Here is a 14,227-nt window from a genome sequence, read left to right as displayed (position 1 = left end):
CACAGAGAAATTTTCCTGGATGATGGAACTATTCCACCTCTTGATTGGAGTGGTGGTTGCATGCCTCTATGCATTTGTCAAAACTCACAGAACTGTGTGCTAAAACGTGTGAATTCTAGCTATGTAAATTGTACCTTAATTATAAAATTACACACTGAAGACTTTTTATGACAAAAGAAAACTGTGGTACAATACTGAGTGGAAAATGTGAAAATAAATATGTTATGTAGTAAGATCTTAATTATATAAAATTATATCTTCTTGGAAATGAAACTGGAAGAAAATAATATACACTCCAATGTTAATGGTGGTTACCTTTGGATTGTAAATACGCATGTTCTTTCTGAATTAGTCATCTTTGTTTCTCAATATTTTATTATGCAAATTTTCAAACATACAGCAAAGTTGAAAGAATTTTTTTTAATTAATTAATTTATTATTATTTTTTTTTTTGGTTGAGTTGGGTCTTTGCTGCTGTGCGTGGGCTTTCTCCAGTTGCGGCGAGCGGGGGCTACTCTTCGTTGTGGTGTGCGGGCTTCTCATTGTGGCGGCTTCTCTTGTTGCGGAGCACAGGCTCTAGGCGCACGGGCTTCAGTAGTTGTGGCTCGCGGGCTCTAGAGCACAGGCTCAGTAGTTGTGGCGCACAGGCTTAGTTGCTCTGCGGCATGTGGGATCTTCCCAGACCAAGGCTCGAACCCTGCATTGTGTCCCCTGCATCGGCAGGTGTACTCTTAACCACTGTGCCACCAGGGAAGTCCTGAAAGAATTTTATAGTGAACACTCATATAACCACCATCTGTATTCCACCATTAACATTTTACTATATTTACTTTATCACATATCTATCCATCTAACCTTCATGAAGCCATCTCGTTTTTTTTTAAAGCACTTCAAACTAAATTGCAGACATCGGTACACCTCCCCCTAAAGATTTCACCATGCATATAATTAACCCAAGTTCAATAATTGTTTACAGTTTCTCTTTTAATATAAGATTTACACACAATGAAGTGCACAAAACTTGAGTCTATTTGCTGAAGTTGTGACAAACGTATATGTCTGTGTTATAAGCAAAACCCCTACAAAGATCTAGAACGTTCCCCTTGCCCCTTCCCATGCAAGCACAGTTCTTATTTTTTACAGGTAACTCTAATATTTTCTTTATAATTTCCTTTCTTTTCCAAAATTCCTACCATGACCACGTATTATTTTGTAATCACCAAACAATAACTAACCTTATTTTGAAATGGGAAGAAAAATCTACATTAACATATCTTGGATGGAAAAATGAAAAACATCATACTGGAAGCTTAACAAAGCTTAAGGGAAAGTAAAGCTCCTCACGGATAAATATGGACCCAGGTTCTCAGATTTACAAGGAAACATCAAATCAAACACGTTACCCTCCCCAGTCACACCCTGCTTAGAAAAGGCATTTTGACGATTGACTTATTGATTTTAAATTTGACTCAGGGCCTCCCTGGTGGTGCAGTGGTTGAGAGTCCGCCTGCCGATGCTGGGGACACGGGTTCGTGCCCCGGTCCGGGAAGATCCCACATGCCATGGAGTGGCTGGGTCTGTGAGCCATGGCCGCTGAGCCTGCGCGTCCGGGTACTGTGCTCCGCAACGGGAGAGGCCACAACAGTGAGAGGCCCGTGTACCGCACACACACACACACACAAATTTGACTCAGCCCACACACAGCCAGCCTATTTTCTAGGGAAACAGTGTCTGTGGTGGTGGTGGGGGGTGTTAAATTTCAGTTGCTCTGGACCATGGGGTCTCTGTCCACCCTGAGGGCAGTGCTTTCAATGGGCATCTATACACATTAGTGAGCTCTCCCCACGAACGTCTGCAGGGACATGCAGAGACCAGTGGTTTGGATTTTCTTGTATGGAAAAGGCAATGAAGCCCCGAGAGGCTCTGTTCCTGCCCAGAACAAGTCACAGAAAACCCACGTCTCCCCAAGCAGCTCTCCCTGCCCTGCCCCGCCCCAGCCGCCCAGTCCGTGTGATAGAAGCCCTGCATGTCAGGATGTTCTGGTTAGTTAAAGGTGGGGACAACCTGCCACGCTTGATCTGCAAGGAAATAAATAGGCACAGAAACCAGCGTGGAGGACAAATGAATGTAATTGAGGGAAGAGCAACTACCACTCATGCACATCATATTTCATAGTCTGGTGACACAAAGCACTTTCAGAGATACTCTTTGCTAGAATTCTCATAACAATCTCAGGAGGATTCTTTCACTATTACTCTCCGACAGATGAGGAAACAGGCACGGAGCACTGAAAGCAGCAACTAGGCGCAACTAGAATCATCAGAGCTGCAGCCCAACCCCACTTTCCCGCGAGACTGTCTCAACTTTCTGTTCTACTCTGTGTGGCTAAAACTGTATTAATCCCAGGTCCAAAAAGAACTCGGAAAACCAAGGCCCGGTGTCTCCTGAAGTGAATAAAGGAAACACAAGGGATCTGCTAACCCTGAGTCATTTTCTATGAAGACTGAAATTGAGGGGATTATGAATGGCTGGGAAGACAGGCAGGTGCCCCTGTGCAAATGGGCACATGGCCACATGCCTGGTGTGTGTGCATGTGGTGGTGAATCACCATAGAGAAACTCCATGTAGATTTCCCACACTATGCTAACGAAAGCCATAGAGGACTAAGGAGCAAAAGAGAGGCTCAGAGGAAAAGGCAGAGTTCTTGGCTCTGTGACAGTGTAACAGGATCCGGCCTGCAGCACGCAGCCCCTGGCAGCTACCTCTTCTGGCCACACAAACAGCTCTGTGGTGTGCGAAGAGCACTCCCTTTTCACAGATGAGGAAACTGAGGAAGGGAGAGGGAACTTGAGTTGCCTGGGGTCTGCCATGGGGCTAGGGCCCCAGTAGACCACAGCCCGGGATGAGGACATGCTGTGGGATGCGTAGCAGGCTCCGTCTCATGCCAGGAGGAGCAAAAGCATTGCCACAAGTGACAGATGTGAACTGGTGGAGGCGGCAGGCTGAGTGGGACAGGCAGTGCAGCCTGACCACCTCCTGGGTACTGGGGCTTTTTTGTTTTTTAGTATCTTTATTGGAGTATAACTGCTTTACAATGGTGTGTTAGTTTCTGCTTTATAACAAAGTGAATCAGTTATACATATACATATATCCCCACATCCCTTCCCTCTAGCGTCTCCCTCCCTCCCACCTTCCCTATCCCACCCCTCCAGGTGGTCACAAAGCACCAAGCTGATCTCCCTGTGCTATGCGGCTGCTTCCCACTAGCTATCTATTTTACGTTTGGTAGTGTATATACGTCCATGCCACTCTCTCACTTCGTCGCAGCTTACCCTTCCCCCTCTCTGTGTCCTCAAGTCCATTCTCTAGTAGGTCTACGTCTTTATTCCCGTCTTGCCCCTAGGTCCTTAATGATCATTTTTTTGTTTGTTTTTTAGATTCCATATATATGTGTTAGCATACGGTATTTGTTTTTCTCTTTCTGACTTGCTTCACTCTGTATGACAGACTCTAGGTCCATCCGCCTCACTACAAATAACTCAATTTCGTTTCTTTTTATGGCTGAGTAATACTCCATTGTATACATGTGCCACATCCTCTTTATCCATTCATCTGTTGGTGGACACTTAGGTTGCTTCCATGTCCTGGCTATTGTAAATAGAGCTGCAATGAATATTGTGGTACATGACTCCTTTTGAATTATGGTTTTCTCAGGGTATAAACAAGACGAAAAGACAACCGCAGAATGCGAGAAAATATTTGCAAATGAAGCAACTGACAAAGGATTCATCTCCAAAATTTACAAGCAGCTCAATATCAAAAAAACAAACAACCCAATCCAAAAATGGGCAGAAGACCTAAATAGACATTTCTCCAAAGAAGACATACAGATGGCCAAGAAACACATGAAACGATGCACCGGGGCTTTACAGGAAACGCCCGCAACAGCCTGGAGAGGTAGGCACCCCCACTCTGCACCCTCTGCTGGAGGCGTGAGCAAAATGAGGCCGGAGGGATTACACGGACGAGGAGGACCTGAAGCCGAATCGGTAGAAGGCCAAAGCCCAGGCTCTCATCTCAGTGACAGAAGGGCAAGGAAGGAACATCGGCCCGAAAGCTCTGGGGGCTGAGTGAACCTGCCGTGGAACGTGTATGTGTGTGTGTACACACAGCGACGCCCACGCGCACACACACTCACACCCTCACACACACAGCCGCACACATGACTCTCGGCCACAGTTCACACACGTACACACGCCCTCACTGCCACACCCACGTGGAGAGGCACACACCCCCTCTCACCCACACCCCTTCTCTCTCTGGGCTCTCTCAGCCGAGCCCTCAGGGCTCGAACATTCTTAAGCTCCCAGCACAGCCTGATGTGCCTCTGGGGAAAGGCCAAGGCGTCCACAGAGCCACCCTCCCCGGCATTTGGACGCCCACACCGCCTGCAGCGACCGGTCTCTGCGGAATCACGGGATGCACCTGGAGGCGGCAGGCGCCACTCACAGGGCGGCACAGCCCCTCCCGGGGCAGGAGAACACGCCCCCCCACCCTCCCCGTTAAGGCGCTGAGACGTGGCTGGCAGGGTCCCACCCCAGCCCGCACTGGGGAGCCACCTGCTGAGTAACGTGCATGCACCCCCAGGGGCAGGAAGTTAGGCCCGGGGAGCCCGTGAGCAGCTGGGCTTCTGGAATTCAGACCCATCAGGACCTCATCAGGACCCCCAGTGGTCCCCAACTGCCCACCCAGCTCAATCCTCACAGCCCAGGCCTCCCCTGCCTGCATCTCCTATATCCACTCTGCATTTCCCCCAGGGAAGCCTGTGCCCTCTCACGGCCCACACCCCGGGAACACTGCTTCCCTTCCAGGGCCCGCCTCCAACAGCCTTGCTTTCCCCCAACCTCTCACTGATCTCAGTTGGAATCAGTTGCTCCCTTCTCGGTGCTCAGCGGGCCTCTGTCCGCACCTTGGTAATAGTGTTTCTCACACAGGAAAGACTTGTCTCAGATGGTTTAAAACATATTGAGATCTGGCCCCCCAACCCCAGACCGACCAATTAAATGAGAATTCCGGGGAGGAGTCCAGAATCTCGGGAGCTGTTAAAGCCACCCAGGTATTTCTGAAGCGTGGGGTTTCAGACTGAGGGATTGAGAAACCCCATTTAGAAAGTAAAGGGGCTGGCATTAAAAGGAATGAAATTGTGCCATTTGCAGAGACGTGGATGGACCTAGAGACTGTCATACAGAGTGAAGTAAGACAGAAAAAGAAAAACAAATATTGTATAATATCCCTTATATGTGGAATCTAGAAAAATGATACAGATGAACTTATTTGTAAAGCAGAAATAGAGACACAGATGTAGAGAACAAACCTATGGTTACCAAGGGGGAAAGGGGGGTGCAATGAACTGGGAGATTGGGATGGACATATATACACCACTGTGTATAAAATAGATAACTAATGAGAACCTACTGTAATGCACAGGGAACTCTACTCAATGCTCTGTGGTGACCTAAATGGGAAGGAAATCCAAAAAAGAGGGGATATATGTATATGTATAGCTGATTCACTTTGCTATATAGTAGAAACTAACACAGCATTGTAAAGCAACTATACCCCAATAAAAATTAATTTTAAAGAAGGTTTCAAATCTTTAACGAATTTCTGAGTAAAATGTTGACTGAGCTTAAAAAAAAAAAAAGAAAGTAAAGGGGCTGGGTTTTGCAAGAGGCAGTGCAACCTAAAGGTTGAGAAGATGGGCACACAGATTCCAGCCCTGCTCGTCACTAGCTACACGACCTCCAGAAGGTCACCTACGGCCCCCAACCTCACTTTCCTCACCTGTAACAATGGGGTTAATTAACAAGCTCATGTACAGCACTTAATAAAGTGTCCTCCAATGACAGCCCTTCCACAAATGACAGCAGTCGTTCATGGAACAGTGGTGGCAGTGGGAAATCTAGTAGTTTCCGTGGGTTTATTTCTCACAGCACCTCCTGCAGGTTAGGAAGTAGGACCACGTGAGCATTTTGGGGAAATGACTCCATTCTACAGAGAGAGCAAGACACACCTGTGCCTACAGCAGCATTCTGGCCTCCCTAGTTTTCACATTTTCAATCTCTTCAAAGACTTTTAGGGGCTTCCCTGGTGGTGCAGTGGTTAAGAATCCACCTGCCAACGCAGGGGACACAGGTTCGAGCCCTGGTCCCGGAAGATCCCACATGCTGCGGAGCAGCTAAGCCCGTGTGCCGCAACTACTGAGCCCACGTGCCACAATTACTGAAACCCGTGCACCTAGAGCCCGTGCTCCGCAACAAGAGAAGCCACCGCAATGAGAAGCCCGCGCACCACAACGAAGAGTAGCCCCCACTCACCACAACTAGAGAAAGCCCGCACGCAGCAACGAAGACCAACGCAGCCAAAAATAAATAAATAAATAAAATAAATTTATTTGAAAATAAAAAGACTTTTAGTTTCCCACTGTAGAAAACTCTGTCCTCAATCACGTGCTTTCAGGGATCCGCATTAAAGCTGTGAGTTACTGCCTCTCTGGATTACACCTCAAGAGGAGAGGAACAGGTTGTGCGCAGAGTTCTTTATTCATCTCTTTTTTAAATAAGAGGAAAGTTCATAAACTGATTCCATGAGGAAGTTCTGAAGGCCAGAGGTTGGAATTATCCACTCAGAATAAACAGGGGTGTCCTCTCAGCCCCCTTATCACACGTCACTTTAAGACCGGGCCCCCCTTGTCACCTTCCTGATGGCCACCCCGGGCAACCACCTCGGGTCTTCTTGAAGATTCTGCAGCCATTCGGAGCTTCACAAACCGTCTGAGCAACAGTGTGTACATGGCACTGTGCAAGGGACCACGGTGAGCACCCAGGCTAAGCCCCTCGCCTTTACAAACTGGAAAACGGGGCCTAGGGCCAGCATTTTTCAAAGCCACCTGGAGAGTTACTGGCAGAATCGGCTGCAGGACGCAGGGCTTCTGACACCTTGCCTATTTCACAAGTGTCTGTGCAGAAACGCCAGTCCTGGCTGTCAGGTGCCAGAGAAGCATAAACAAGAAGCCGGGGACCCGGAGGGAGTGCGAAGAATCCCAGCCACAGGGAAAGGCCAGCTTCGCAGAGGAGGCACCATCTGCAAAGGCCTCGAAGACTGAGGAGGAAGACGGTGTTTCATGGTCTGGAGGAAGGAGACGGGGCAGATTCCAGGGCAAAGGGCAGAGGCGTGAAGGTGCAGCGGGGCGGAGTCTGACTGTGGAGCTGGGCAAGCAGGGGGCATTTAGAGAAGGCAGGGCGCTGAATCTGGGCTGGGAGTCTGGACTCGATTCTGTGGGCAGTGGGAGCTGGGAGCACCAACAGAGCAGGTGCTGGAGGGGCCGGGCCTGTGGCTCAGGTGGGCACCCGCCCACAGGGTGCACAGACCGGGGTCCACATTCTCTTCTTCGGCAATGCTTCCTGCACGTACACAGCCAGGAGGACCACTCCAGGCTCTTCCAGCTCCAGATCCATGGCTCTTTCCACCACACAGCAGTCTGTAGGTTTGGGAAGGGCAGAAAACGGATGCCAGATTTTTTTCCCACTACCTCATGACACTGTGTGTCTTTCTCATGTCATGCTCCAACTGTGACAAATGTAGCTGCTCCGTGTAAGAGGCTAAAGTGAATGTTCACCTTTCCATGACCTTCTGCATTTTTATCTGCTCAAAGCCTTGACATCGGATGTTGATCGAAACGGAGGAGAAGAAAAGGACACGATTTAGGGATATAACTTGCAGGATTGCTGCACGAATCTTTGGACAGAAGACAAGCTCTCTGAATTTCATTTCCACCAACTCCCTTAAAGGTTTCATCTTCCCTTCTGCCAAGAACTCCAAAATCTGATGAGAACAAATGACACCAACCTTGAACTGGATTAGCAAAACTCGGTTGTGAAGTGTTCTTTCTTTTTTTAAATTTTTAATTAAATTAAATTTATGTATTTATTTATTTATTTTTGGCTGCATTGGGTCTTCGTTGCTGCGCGTGGGCTTTCTCTCGTTGCTGTGAGCGGGGCTTCTCTTGTTGCAGAGCACGGGCTCTAGGCGAGCAGGCTTCAGTAGTTGTGGCATGCGGGCTCACTAGTTGTAGCTCTCGGGCTCTAGGGTGCAGGCTCAGTAGTTGTGGCACACAGGCTTAGTTGTTCCACAGCATGTGTGATCTTCCTGGACCAGGGATCGAACCTGTGTCCCCTGCATTGGCAGGCGGATTCTTAAACACAGCACCACCAGGGAAGTCCCTGAAGTGTTCTTATTAAAGCTTTCCCATATGCCATGATATATCGATCTTTCCAACACTGAAATAATGGGCCAAGATGGAACGTGGGCACAATGTTCTCACTTTACACTCATGAAAAGCACAGTAAAGAGCATTTCTCTGTAGCATTTGTGTAATTCCAGCCCAGATACTGACCTGGCTTGTTGTTTTGGATTTTGTTTTTTTTCCAGGATGGTGAATGCTACTGTGATTCAGTGAAATTCTGGATTCAATGAAACTACAAAAGGAAGGCATTCCTCTAGGAATCTAAAATTTATGGATGGGAATTTCTACCTCCCCTTGTGTCAACTATGATACCTTTCAAACTGAAAGGAGACCCCTTTCTCTCTTAATGGCAGTTTTCCTCCACAAAGCTGCTAAAGAGGGCAGCATAGAGATGGGAAGGGGGCTTTGCTCCTCTTTGCCAAGATGTATCCCCACAGAGCTCAACCCTAGTGCAAAGCCCTTGATTAAGAAATCAAGACATGAAGCATTTCCCAGGTCTGGCAAGAAGGCAAGCTTAGAAAATGGGATGAGCCTCCCATTATGAATACCTAGAAATGCTGGATAAAATATGATTTTTTTTTCTTAATGTGTGCAGCTAAGCTTGCAAGGGAGCAAGGTAATCTCCAGGTGCCAGAAACAGAGACAAGATTGAAAATCACAGAGCTGGTGCAGGAGCTGCTCTGGGGGAGCTGGTGCAGGAGGTTTCTACTAAGTTAGAATAGAAGCGGCCCTCCATGAGATGGTGAGTGGGAAAGATGTCTACAGAAAGACGGGACCCTTTAAGGACTATTCTCTAACTGTAAGTGAGAGTATGAAACAGAGGGAAAACCTGCTTATGAGCACAGGAAGCAAGGAGACGTGTCAGCTTCTGCCTGGGCTCTCAGTTAAATGTAAAACAGGGCTTAGAATGTAAAACAGGGCTGATGCCTTAAATACGTTAGGGCTCAATTTATGTTGCTGGATGGCTTAAGGTCTCTTGAGTTAAGAAATTAATGTGCAAATAGGTTCTATGTTGGTGATATCTTTGGATACAAGCAAAACAAGTGCAAAACTGCTCCGAACAATCAAGGGTGCCCCAAAGAGAAAAGAAGCCACACTAATGTTGAATACTATTTTTAAAAATTACAACACGCAAGAGGAAATACACAACAGTAACAGTCAGCAGACACAAAATAATCAGGAGGATTAGAACTTCAAGAGCATCACAAAATGGAAAACAATCTTTAAAAAGCTATAAGTATATTTTAAATAAGTAAAGATATTTAAACATTTTGGAAATCCAAATTAAAGAAGATGTGAAAAAATGAACATATGCATCTGGTAAAGAATGAAACACTACTTCTAGAAATTAAAAATAATCATTGAAATAAAAATCACAGTGGACAAAGCAAATTACATATTAGACATAAGGGAAGAGAAAATTGTTGAACTGGAATATATATCTAAGGGAATTTAGCAGTATGCAGTGCAGAGAAACAAAAAGATTTTTAAAATATGAGATTGAGCTTAAAAGGCATAGAGCAAAGGAGAAGTTTTAACAAATGTCAAACAGGAGTTCCAGAAAAGATAAGAACAAATGGTGGAAAGTCAATAATCAAAGGGATAATGTCTAGGGAATGCTCCAGAATTAAAAACTTGAATTCTCAAAGTGCAACATACACTCCAAATAAGGCATACAAAATTGAATTCACCTTTAGACACCAACACACATCATATTGAAATTGAAGAACACCAGAAGCGAAAAGAAAGCCATAAAATGTGAAGGTGGTGAGTGAATTACCTAGAAAATGGTAAAACTAAAAACAGATTTTTAAAGAATAAAAATAGAGATCAGAAGACATAGGCATAAAATCCTTAAAGTGCTAAGGAAAAATAACTTATAGTTTTACAATTCTATTACCAGATAAACTATTATTCAGAAATAAAGAAAAAATTATAATTTCAGACAGTTTGTCACTCACAGTCCTCATTGTAAAAGCTATTAAAGAAGCTCCTTCAGAGAGAAGGAAAGTGAGCCCAGATTAAAGAAAGAGGTAAACATATAGTTAATTCTAAACACATCAACTGTATAAAACAATTACTAATTTTAGAGGTAAAATGGAAGGGGCAATGATCACGGTTAAAACTCTCTAAGTACTACCTGTATTCTCCAGAGGAGAAAAGGGATGTTAAATACATTTAATGTTAAGTAAAAAAATGTATATTAGAAAAAATGTATGCATAACCACTAATAGAACAGGAAGAAATTGTAGAACTTAATGTAAAACTACTGAACCAGTGTACAGAAAACATGGAATAAATAAAATTCAATCAATTAATAGAAAGAAGGTAGGAAAGTGGGAAATAAAGAAGCAAAGACACATTAGGACAAGTAAAAATTACAAATAAGATGACAGAAATATTTCCAAATACAACATACACAGAAAATGTAAATAGGCTAAATTTACTGGTTAAAAGACTGTGACTCTCAAATTGGATTAAAAAATTTTTTTAAATATTGCAGTCAAATGCTACCTATAACAGACATACCTAAACACGTTGTCACAGAAAGGATGAAAGTATGCAGATGGGATAAGATAGTATCAGTCAAAACCAAATCAGAATATAGTTGGTATCTGTTACAGGCAGAATGGCGTAAGTGTTAAAGGTCATGACTCCAGAGCTAAATTGCCCAAGTTTAAATCCAAGCTCTTCCAGTTACCAGCTGTGTGACTTGAGCAAGTTATTAGTCTCTCTGTCTCAGTTTTCTCAGCTGTAAAATGGGGATGATAATAGTATCTATCTCATGTTATACGTATTAACGTCTGGCAAACATTAAGCAATTTGGCAATATGGATACGGCTCAAGATAAACAAATCCTACTGCCATCCAAATCCACCTCTGGTTATGTTGCTTATCTATGGTTACCACAGATAACCATTCACATGGGCTCAGAAGGAGGCAAAACTGTTTATTAAAACACTTTTTAATAGTAAAATAGTACAGTGGAGGAAAAGATAAACTTGGGGTTATTCAAATAATTGATAATATACAGCAACTAATATGAATGCATTTATTTAGAATAAATTTAAGGATAAACTTCAAAAACATAAAAATGCATGGAAAAAGAAAATTGCAAATGGACGTATATCATTGACATAATTTTTTTAAAAAAATAGAATGTTTAGGGATGTATATATAAAAAGGAAAGTACAAAAACATATATGGAAATGACATATACCATGTCTGGCAGAGTGGTTTCCTTTGGAGAGAAAGAAAGGGAAGGAAAAATGTGGTTTAACGCCTAAAATTAAGGCCCAATATTATGTGCTGTCTTGACATCTGGTGAGACCTGGAGGGTCTCGAATGATCTAGCCACAAGCTCCTCTCCCTACTGTGTTCCCACAGATAGGATCCCCTGGCCAAATTACCATCCTCATCAAAGGGACCAGGTGGTTCCTACTTATCCCTGGGTAGCAGGTTTGGTACCCTGCCAGACCAGGGATATTCAAACAAGCCAATCACATCCTCCCACAGGAACCAGGGGTCACCTCACCCTCTTGTTACTATGAAGCCTGCCCCTCTCAGACCCTGCTTGTTCACTCTGCTCCCAAGTCAATCCCGGTGTGGCCCTGTGTGATGTGCTGTGTCTTCCCCCCAGACTGTGAGTCTATGTGATTAACAAGCTGCTCTCAGTCTCATCTTCCAGAGTCAGATGTCAGGCGACCATTCCCATAACCCTAGGGACAGAATCCTCCTTCTCCAGTGGGGTGAATCGCTGGCGATTAAACAAAAGGAGGAGCAGGTAGAACTTGAACTACCACATTGTCTTTTCTTTAAAAAAAATAACAAAGCATGGAAGCAAAAATGACAAAATGTTAACACCTATTTAATCTCCATGGTACATGGACATCTTTTAGGTTATTTTCTGTACTTTTCTGCATTTTAAAAAATATGTGCTGATTTAAAATGAACATCAGTTTTAAAAACTAGATAAACAAGTTCCCACTTAGACCTGTCAAAACAGAGCCAAAAGAAAATTTTTATAAATAAGGCTGTAAAGGTAACTATTAAGAAAATTGATGACAGTTTTTTGTTGTTGCTTATGTTTTGCTGATTTTGCATTTTTATGGTGAGAGGCCTGTGTGTTAAAGGAAACGCTAAATAGCTATTTGCTTTATTTTAATTAGTTAAGAATTCTGGGTCGAAATGGCAATCTATTTGGATAGACAAATTTTAAAGCCTACTATACCAAGCTCCTATAAGTATAATTTGACAGGTAAATCAATGGAACAGAATAAAAGGACAAGAAGCATACCTAAACGTAGCTAATAATTCCCCATTCTATGAGGAAGGTGTCATTTCAAGTCAATGAGAAAATAATGTTTTATTCAGTAAAGCATGTTACTGAATAGTTAAGTAATAGTTAATAGTTAAGTATTATTAGAAAAATCAGTTAAACAGTTGGTAAAAAATTAAGTTAGCTCTCATTCTTTGCCATATACAAAAGTAAATAACAGATTAAATGTAAAGAAGGAAATCTGAGCCAGGATTAAATAATCTGAAGTTGTGAAAAGATTTTTCCACACAAGATTCCAAAAGTCGAAATCATGACGAAAAAGATTCGTCAACTTCGATAAATGAAAATGACTTACCTTGTCAGTAAACATCACAGAAATTGAAAAAAGAAAAGAATGCAGAAACTTTTTGCATCTTATAGAAAACTTTAAATATTAATACGAAAGAATGAACCGCCCCAAAGACAAGGAGTCAATATTCAAAGACAGAAAGGCAAAGGAAAAAATGGGCAACATCCTAATAAACAAAGAAAGTAAACTAAAACAGCAGTTTGTCTGACTGCCTTATCGTTACACATCTAAAGAAAATAAAAATGATATTTTCTTTCTAAGGCGAAGAAGCACCAAAATGCTATGGAATTTTTGCCTGCTGAATTGGGATTGGTTAAGAAGACTCAGACCACTGTTGGGGAGAATGTGGGAAAGCGGGCCCTCCCAAGCACTGTTGGAGAGAGAGAAATTTGTGTGATCGTTCCAGGAAGTAATCTGCATTAAACTTGAAATATGCACATCCTTTAAATAAAACAAATCCACACCTGTAGGTACTTATCTAGAGGAAATAATCAGATATGTGTAAAAACAAGTGCTACGAACATTCTCTTTAATGTTGCTTATAATAAGAAAAAATCAGCAATAACCTTTGTAGCTAACAATTGGTTATATAAAATTGCAGTCATGCAGCCACTAATAAGCCATGTTGCATAGATATACATATTGACATGTTTAATTTTTAATGATGTATTCTTAAGTTAAAAGTGTGCTTCTAAATGGCATATTGTAATAGGATATAAAATTATCTATATGCACACCCTATATACCAAAATGTTAATAAAAACTATCTCTCAGTGCTTTTTCCTTCCCTTTGTTTTAGGTCTGTATTAGTTAAATGTTCGGAATATGTGATTTTCTAATAAAAAATAAAGAAGAAAAGATGTGTAGGCAAACAGCAATGGAAACTTGGGGAAGTAAATTATTATCTCTGATCTTCGGTGTTCTCACCTAGAAAAGTAAGATATCAATTCCTCCTCCTGGAATTACTAACAGGGTCAAATGAGACACCCATTTATTCGTTCAAAAATATTTATTTTGTAACTGGAATGTGTCAGGCATGGTTTTAACTACTGGAAATACAGCAGGGGGACTTCCCTGGTGGTCCAGTGGTAAAGAATCTGCCTTCCAATGCAGCAGACGTGAGTTCGATCCCTGGTCGGGGAACTAAGATCCCACATGCCACAGGGCAACTAAGCCTGCGCACCACAACTACTGAGCCCACATGCCTCACGTAGAGCCTGCATGCTGCAAACTACAGAGACCACACGCTCTGGAGCCCACACACCACAATGAAGAGCCCACACGCCACAACTAA

The sequence above is a fragment of the Lagenorhynchus albirostris genome, chromosome 1 (assembly GCF_949774975.1).
Source record: "Lagenorhynchus albirostris chromosome 1, mLagAlb1.1, whole genome shotgun sequence".
Lineage (NCBI taxonomy): Eukaryota > Metazoa > Chordata > Mammalia > Artiodactyla > Delphinidae > Lagenorhynchus > Lagenorhynchus albirostris.
The sequence above is the reverse complement of the archived record's forward strand: the minus strand, read 5'-3'. Positions refer to the sequence as shown.